The sequence below is a fragment of the Urocitellus parryii genome, chromosome 5 (genome assembly GCF_045843805.1).
Source record: "Urocitellus parryii isolate mUroPar1 chromosome 5, mUroPar1.hap1, whole genome shotgun sequence".
NCBI classification, from domain to species: Eukaryota; Metazoa; Chordata; class Mammalia; order Rodentia; family Sciuridae; genus Urocitellus; species Urocitellus parryii.
This window is the reverse complement of record NC_135535.1, coordinates 98,263,622-98,272,955: the sequence shown is the minus strand read 5'-3', so window position 1 is coordinate 98,272,955 and position 9,334 is coordinate 98,263,622. Positions and strand designations below refer to the sequence as shown.

Genomic DNA, 9,334 nt, shown 5'->3' with positions numbered 1-9,334 from the left:
CGGTATGGAGATTTCTTGGAAAGCTGGGAATGGAACCACCATTTGACCCAGCCATTCCCCTTCTCGGTCTATTCCCTAAAGACCTAAAAAGAGCATGCTACAGGGACACTGCTACATCGATGTTCATAGCAGCACAATTCACAATAGCAAGACTGTGGAATCAACCTAGATGCCCTTCAATTGACGAATGGATAAAAAAAATGTGGCATTTATACACAATGGAGTATTACTCTGCAGTAAAAAATGACAAAATCATAGAATTTGGTGGGAAATGGATGGCATTAGAGTAGATTATGCTAAGCGAAGCTAGCCAAGCCCTAAAAAACAAATGCCAAATGTCTCCTTTGATATAAGGAGAGTAACTAAGAACAGACTAGGGAAGAAGAGCACGAGAAGAAGACCAACATTAAACAAGGATGAGAGGTGGAGGGAAAGGGAGAGAGAAGGGAAATTGCATGGAAATGGAAGGAGACCCTCAGGGTTATACAAAATTACATACAAGAGGAAGTGAGGGGAAAGGGAAAAACAGTACAAGGGGGAGGAATGAATTACAGTAGTGGGGGTAGAGAGAGAAGAGGGGAGGGGAGGGGGGATAGTAGAGGATAGGAAAGGCAGCAGAATACAACAGACATGAGTTTATCAATATGTAAAGCAATGAAGTGTAACTGATGTGATTCTGCAAGCTGTATACGGGGTAAAATGGGAGCTCATAACCCGCTTGAATGAAAATGTGAAATATGATATATCAAGAACTATGTAATGTTTTGAACAACCAACATTTAAAAAAATAATAATAAAAAAATAAAAACACAACAGAAAAAAAAAGAATTTGTTCTAATTATCTATATATGACAGTAAATCTTTTAATCCTCCCAATGTTCCTATCAGTACTAGTAAAAAAATAAAAATTTTTCATGTTTCTAAGTTAAATAACTTCAAGTTGTCCTTGAGTCACCAAATAATAGGTGTACATGAGATAATTATACCCAGCTCCAATGAATAATTTAGAATTTAAGGGTCATTACCAGCCAAAATAATGAAGGTTCACAGGTTCATAATTAATATCTAAGTGACCTTAGATGCTTCTTTCCTCTAATCTGCCATCCTGGTACATATTTTTAAATTTTAAGGGAATCTACAATTTCTTAAAATCATTTCAAATTATCAATATTGCAGAAATACACATCATAAATATGTAATGTTCTTAGGTACAATGTTATTATAGACCTTCATTTGAAAAAATTTACATTGACCTTTACATTGGAAAGCCTGAGAGGAAGAAATAAATATCTTTGATCTCTTCATAGATTCCTTTTATTACCTAGGACATGCAATAGCATCTAGTTTTTGTTTGTTTTGTTGTTGCTGCTATTGTTGTTTTCCAGTGCTGAGGATTAACCCGGTGTCTTGTACATGCCAGGCAAGTGCTCTACCACTAAACCACATCCCCAGCCTCATACTTCATGGTTAAACAACTCACAGAGTAGTGAGTTTCTCATCTTTTAGCCCACACAGTGGCTGCTTCAGCACCAAAAGAAATGCCTCCCTTAACTTGGAGTTTCCCAAAATCAAAATAAATGAGTGGCTTGAAGGATAGATGAGTCCAAAATTCAGGAAAAGAATCTGAACCAACTTGCTTTGATGCATCTTCAAAAGCAATGATATGAAAAAAAAGACAGAAAGTAAGTGGCATAGAGCAGAAGAAAGGAGATCATAATTTTCAAGGCAGTTATGTGGGCATTGGTCCTGGGGTCTCTGGGTCCTTTGAAATTGTGCTGCATATTCTGGAGATGTCGCCACAAGGAGAAGATTAGCAGGAGAAAAGTGATCAAACTACAGTAAATGGAGTTATGGAGAACATAGTCATATTGAATATGATCAGGGCTAAAAATGTTGCAAAGTCACTCATTCTGGAATTCCACGTTGTGTTTCTTTCACTTCCATAAATCCAGTCTTCAATATATATGTTTATTAGTATCTGATTTAAAATCAAGAGGATCAGGTTTCCTAGCAGTATCATCAGAATCACTTTTTTTACTCTCCACTTCAGATAGAGAAAAATAGGCCTTGAGAAGCTGTTTTATTTTGAGCAAATAAAACATGGTGAGGATTGTGGCAAACCAGAGATTGAAGTGATTGGCAAATATCCAGGAAGAAATAGCAATTCTTACTTCTATTTCAGGTATGAGTAAAAGTGGATGACACAGAGAACTAAACCAACTTACTAATACTTTCCAAAGCAGAAAAATTCTAGAAATTGCCAAGACAATGAGGATTTGATCAAGTAAAGAGAGTTTTCTTTTATTGACCCCCTCTATGTAGTTTATCAGCACTATCATTCCGTTGCTCAAATTCCCAAATATGAACTGTACAATCATTATGAGGATGAGGATGTTCTGCAAGCCATTTTCCATGTTCAAACAGAAAATTTAAGGTCTAATATCACTGATGTAAAATGCCACACATATCCTTGAATGTACAGCTAAGCTCTTCCTCTTTCTCCTCCTCCTGCTTCTTCTTTAACCATTAATCCAGTAGAAAGTCAAAAATATCTAAGGTTTGCTAATTAATCTGCATATGTTTCTGTGAAATCTTTATTTTTCTTCAGTTTCTCTGCTGAGCCCTAGCTAAGATATTTATGTCCTCACCAGAGGTTACAATATGTTTCATAGATGTTTATGAAGCAAAGTAAAACTCACATTTGCCAACATGCAAATAAAGACATATTCTCTTTCACTGTTTTGTACTTTTTGCCTACTCTCAGCTGCAGAAAATTTGGTTCCACCAGCTTGAGTTCTTAGGTACAAAGATTATAAATATCTCTTTCATCAAATATGTAGATAAATGAAGTTTTCTGTGTCTCACAGCATGGCCACCGAGGACTTAAAAAACATACAAAGAGAAGTTGATGTTATTTCAAGAATCCTCAGTTTCCTGTGGAGCTGAGGCCTCATCTGGTTAATGTCAGGAATGTAGAGAAGCCCATTCACCAGGCCTGAGTCTTCCTCATTCCCTGCTTCTTCGAAATTCAGTAGTACTCACCCCTGTGCCGAGGTGCCAAGCTTCAGATATTATCCACTTTTCCTTTCATGTTTCTTTTTGAAACATAAAAGGGAACAAAAAAATAATTTTTTAAAAAAAGCAACAATTGCCGAAAAGCATAGAACTATGATATACCATCAATTTCAAAACCAACATCAAAGCAAAGAAAGAGTTACTCATTACCAAGAGTTGTATTTCCTCAGCCTGCCTGAGGAAAGAAAGTGAATCAGCACAATTCTGAAATGTAGGGACTCAAGAAAGATGATCTACTTTGATATTTGAGTAAATAAAACACTTTTTATCTTGGCTATAATATAATAAATAGCTATTTCGCTCAATAAAGAAAAAGTTATTTTTATTTAATAAATATATAACTTGTGAGTTACGTATGTCTGTATTTTATTAATCACACAAACTTTGCTGGGTGGATCTACAGAACATTCAGATATTCTACATTATAAAAAATCAATGAAATAACAACATTCCCAAAGGCTTTTCTCTCATAGACAGGAAGACTCTCTTATTTGCTTTTAAAATTTAAAAAAAAAAGTATAAGGAATTTCTTCAAGCTTGTGTCAAGAGTGCAAATGGAAACTCATATGTATGTGTTCTTCAACATTTCTTTGCCGTCAGGATTTAGTTGCATATCTTGCAAACAGCATAGAGTTAGTGAAAAAGGAACTATGACTGTAAAATTATAAGAAATGCATTTTTGTAGGGTACCTTTTTCCCCCTTGAAGTTATACATTGTCATATGAACTTTTTAGTCAATAAAAATTGTGGAAATGTTGTGTTGCAGTTATCTTCTTGCCTTGACACTCAAACGAGGGTTAAGAAAGAGCATGTGTCAGCCTGAATCCCTGTGCGACCACTGTGTGTACTGGACACATAATAGAAACTAAAAACAGAGACAAACACATACTTTTCCTCTGTGAAGTCCCCGAGATTTGAGGGACTTCTTAGTGAAGCCTGGTTATTATGGGATGGGTCTTTTGAAGTAAAGTTATGCTGAAACAAAATATCTAACATACATCATCAGTTTCTTATCAATTTATTGTCAATGAGCAGAAAAGATATGTTATTGGTTGCTGGCAAGCAAATTAAGAATTGGCAAAACATTTGGTAAATGGCTACCTATGATTACAAGGAAAGTCAATCACATATCTGAGGATTTTCTCATTCCTGGGAGAGATTATAATTGAATATTGTGGTGCAGTTGACTATATTATTTTTTTTAATTGAGCTAGGAAAATATCTGTGAGTATGAATAAAAATTGCCATGTATCTCAAGAAACTTAGAGTCTTCCAGTTTTGGAAGATGTAATTGCTTCTCAGAACCAAACAGTATTTGAGTTTTGAAGTCTAATTGAAGCTCAGCCCTCAGGCTAAGCTCATCTCAAGGGTATGGCTGTCCAGAGCCATGTTAAAATTTCTGAATGGAGTATATTTACAGACACAGGTCCAATTGATAGCTATTGCACCCAATAAATCCTTTCAGTTTACCCAAGGCAGGCAGGATAAATATGTGGTTTTCCTGGTAAAGCCTCATGTATTCAACGTATCTGCCGTTAAGTACAGAAATAAAGGCACACAGTGCAAGAGCAAAGAAATTCAGCAAAGACAGGAGGGTGTTTGAAAAGAACTATGATTGTCTCTGGCACATGAAAGTGAACAAAACCAAATAGATTACACAGTGCATTCTTATACTTGTGGAAAAATAGATAACACAGTGCGTTCTCATACTGGTGGAGACTAGTTGTCTGTGTTGAATTAAAATGGAGAGCAGGTCTGAAGAGTCCCTGAGCAGGCTCAGCCAGGGAGGCCTCAGGAGTGACCTCCACTGTGTTTGATTCTCAAACATAAATGAAACTTCACTTGAGCTATTTCCTGTAAATGCCTACGTTAAAGAAAAATTGAACTTAAGCTCAGCTAACCAGAAGCAGCCAACAAGCTTGGCTTTCCAGCAGGATAGACCACAGGAGGCAACTGTCGAACTCTTACCAGATATTTTCCTTCCTGTTCTCCCACCTGTCTTACCTAAGTCCCCTCTTGTGTTCCTTCAGGGGAGCTCCTGAACCACTTCCGGTTTTCAGCTTCCCAATTTATGAAGCTTTCTTTGCTCAAATAAATTTATAAAATGTTATTGTGCCTCTCAGTTTACCTTTTCAAAGAACAGTTGAGCTGAAACCCTATTCCAGAGACATAAAGTACTATAAAGACCAACTGAAGACCACAAGAGATGGAGAATCTCTTAAAGATTATACTTCATTTCTAAAGATCTATCTCAATTTATGTGAGATTTATTCTTCTTCCCTCTTGGGACATCTTCAACTGTCTCTGGTCCAAAGGGAGCACATGATGTTTAGTATTTATTGTTTCAGCATTTATCTGTTATTATTTCATCAAAATACTATTTTTAAAAAATCAACTTTATTGTAGAATAAGGCCAGACCAGTCTTTGTGAAGTCATAACTATCATTTTTCAAATGACTCAGCCAGCAATTTCCATTATAGCAATGTTTTATTTCCTTTATAAGAGATAGGGGTGATAATTTTCCATATTCAAAGTGAATGAAGTGTAGTGTTCTCAGATGCAAATAAGGGCAGATTTCCTTTCACTGTTTTCTCTTTCTGGCTCATGCTAAAATGCAGTTTATGAACACATTAAAAGTCATCAGGTAGAAAACTAACAGAAAATTGAAGAATGGAACTGGCAAAAAATTCTGGATTTAGAGATGGCAAGCTATCAGTTCTATCACTATCAGCTACATTATTTATTAGATTTAGATTAAATTTAATTTTTAACTACCATAGAGGGACTGTATTTAACTAAAGGAAATTATTTATTTTGATAAGCCAAAAGATGAAAGTAAAAATTATGAACATTTATCTATTGTTATTTATTTCAATTATTCCACCTAAACAAAACTTGAAGACATATTGTGCACCCACAAATATGCTATAAAACTTTAATTACTTATCAACAAATCATAAACTTTAGCCATTCAAGTTGCTTTATGGACAGGGGAAATTTTATGTGCTCAAAAAAGTTTGAAAACACCACATAATAACATCACTCTTCTCCTGAATGTTAACAAAATACCTGAGCTTATTGCAGAGGTTCTGCAGTAGAGAACGTTGTTTCACTTGCTTACCCTCCTTTGGAAAGAATCATCTCCACGAAACATTCATTGACATCATGCTGACATAGTGATCCTTACTCGGTACTGCTTTTCAACCTCCTCTTAACGTTTGTATGGAATGGCAGATGCCCATTTATGTTGAAATATTCTTCTTAAAAAATGTTTTGGTTGCTTCACAATATTTTATGTAATAAACTTTATAATGAAATCTTCACTTGTGGAATGAAGCTCCAAAAGTGGATCAAGTCCTAGGGTCCAAATCAACATAAATATTTAAGATCTCTATTAAAATTGACAAACATTTTGTTCAAATATGAGGATAAATTTCATATGTGCAATAATCAGGTTTTTTTGTTATTTCAGAAATTGTGTTTGTGTATACAAACACATATATGTATATATGTATTTTAATAGTATATCCAAGACACAGTGCATTGGTTAATATAATATCTCATAATATATATATATTAAAAAAAGAAAGGCACTTCAGGAAACCAGTAATGAAATATCATTGTCATTGTTTATAAGTAATGAAATATCACAATAATATTTCATACTGGTTTCCTGAAGTGCCTTTCTTTTTTTAATAAAATGATAATGGTATTAAATATTCTAGTAGCATATACATTGCAAATATTTTTGCAAAGTCTAGTATTTACCTTTTATTATATTTATTGCCTTAGATATTCAGAAGCTACTATAATTATATTATTAAGTACATTGATTTTTAATGGACTCTGCCTTCAATATCAAAACTTAAAAAATTTCAAGATGATCGAGCTATTTATGACATTTCCTCTGTCTTTGATTATGTATGTACTTCTTACATTGGATATTTGATCTACTTACTATGGGTTTTGGAGAAAGACGTGTACTGCAGATTCCAATTACCATATCAGTGTCAATGATAGTATGATTGAATATTTTTTTCTTCACTTGCTTAAGGCAGCATATTAATACATTTGTACAAAAGCAAGAAAACTTTTCTGAACTTTTATTTCCTATTCCACTGATGTGGCCTCACACATTCTTTTATGATGGCATGTTATGCTGTTGCCTAAAGAGGAGTTTTACTAGCCAGGAGATGTGAGAGTTTAGACATAGTTATCAGATGATTTTTTTGGACAGTTGGCTTAGGATGGACCAAACACATTATTTTTGTTGGCAAACATTCTTTCAGCAACCCTTTTCTTTATGGATTGTTCTTCCCTAAATTGAAGATGTAAACGTATTGTTTTTATTTTCTTATAAGAGTTGTAAAGAATTGTTTGCACACATAATAATACACTTATGCATTTTTATTATGTTGTAAGTTAGAAATATATTTTAGTCCCTATAGTAAATGCCAGTCTCAAAATCATTACTTGAATAGTCTTTTCCCCCACTCATTTCCAGTGCCTGCTCTATCACATAGGAGAGTTCTTAGAGGTAAAAGCCTGGCCTCATGTCTTTATTTTGATACCCTGAGCTATTTGTTACATAGATGAATTTCATTTCCATTTCCTTCTATTTCTGTGCTCAAACTGTCATTATTTTAATTATTCAAATAAACAATTAATAAATCTTGACATGTTCTAGGACATCCACTAGCATCTTCACTTTTTTCAAGAATTGTCTAGGCTATTTTTGAATCTTTAATTTTTTATATGTAATTAACAATTATGCTGTAAAATCTGATAAGCAATACCTTTGAGATTCTGGATATGATTACATTAAATATGTGAACTAGTTTGAGCATAATCTATATTTTTAAGAAATTAATCAGTGCAAAGCTGTTTAGATCTTTTAAGTCCTTCACTAAAATTGTATACTTATATAATATCTCATAATGCTTTTATACGACTCTATGATTTATGGTTCTTGTTACTAATGTGAGAGCAATTATATTTAAATTACTCATTTTAATGGACTAATACTGGCAAATAACACTGCTTTGGATTTATATACATTGATATTATATTCCATAAATCTGTCTGATTTTTTATTTTAAGTTTTCTTATTGATTCCTTTGAACTATATAGGTAGACATTTCTGCCATCAGTATATAAAACAAAGATTTATTTCCACCAAAATTTTTATGTAACAGTAATATTTTTTGGTCACAGTGCATTGGTTAAGTTCTCCAGCGACATAGTCATCAAGCAAGTATCTTTGTCTTAATTTTAACTGAATGAAAATATTTATATGTTACACTATTAACTGTAATACTTCCATATTTATTTATCAGGAACCTTCTGAAGTTATTGAAATCTACTTCTGTATAACTTGATTTAGGTATTTATGTTGATTAGAAGTTGAACCAGGTAAATTTTGCAGCATCTAAAGAAATTATTTAAATTAAAATTACCCATTTTGTAGATTTTTTTCTATTTTCTAGTTTTAAATGAATCTTTTTATTTATAGTTTCATTTATACTTTTTAAGCCTTTTGCACCTACACTTATGATACTTTATAAATTTGCTCTCCTGTACTGTTTTTGCTTATGGGGAGTATAATTTCTCCTCTTAAAAAAAACAGGTGTAGAACTTGTAGGTTCACTACAGTAGTATGAGAAGATAAGGATAAGGACCTATTTTTAAACTTAGTAAATCTTTTTCATGTATCCCTATGAGTTTGATTTCTTACATATATGTATTTTAATAGTATATCCAAAATCTTTAAAAATATTGGTCTATTAGTGTTTTCTACTATTACTATAAATTTGATGGCCTATGCTTCTTTAAAATGTGGCTGAGTTTTTCATTTTTGTAATAAAAACATTCACAACATTGATTGCATAAAATTGTATTCTCTGATATTTTCAACTTTTTTTCCTGCCTCCTTTATATCTTGATTAGTATTATCTGACTTTGAGTTAATTGATCTTTAAAAGATTTTGAATATGCTACCAGTCTATAGTATTTGAGCTTTGGATTTAAGTTCTGCTTTCATTTTGTTGATATCCAAAAGCATAATTAGTGTTGCTTCAGTCTGATTAGGTCTAAGTTTCTAGCTTTTCCATTTTCTGTGTGACATGGGGAAGTTAACCTTTCTTTGCCTCAGATTCTTCACTAACCAAAGAAAGTATGATTAAATATAACAACTTGTGCACAGAACCTAGGACAGTACAAAATAAGCACAAAGAAAACATAAGTTCCTTCTTAGCTCCC

At 33.2% G+C, this 9,334-nt stretch overlaps 1 pseudogene; it reads right to left on the bottom strand.

The window, feature by feature from the left end:
- Positions 1-1,495: 1,495 nt before the first annotated feature.
- LOC113199239 (taste receptor type 2 member 13-like) lies at positions 1,496-2,414 on the bottom strand (annotated as a pseudogene).
- Positions 2,415-9,334: the final 6,920 nt, after the last annotated feature.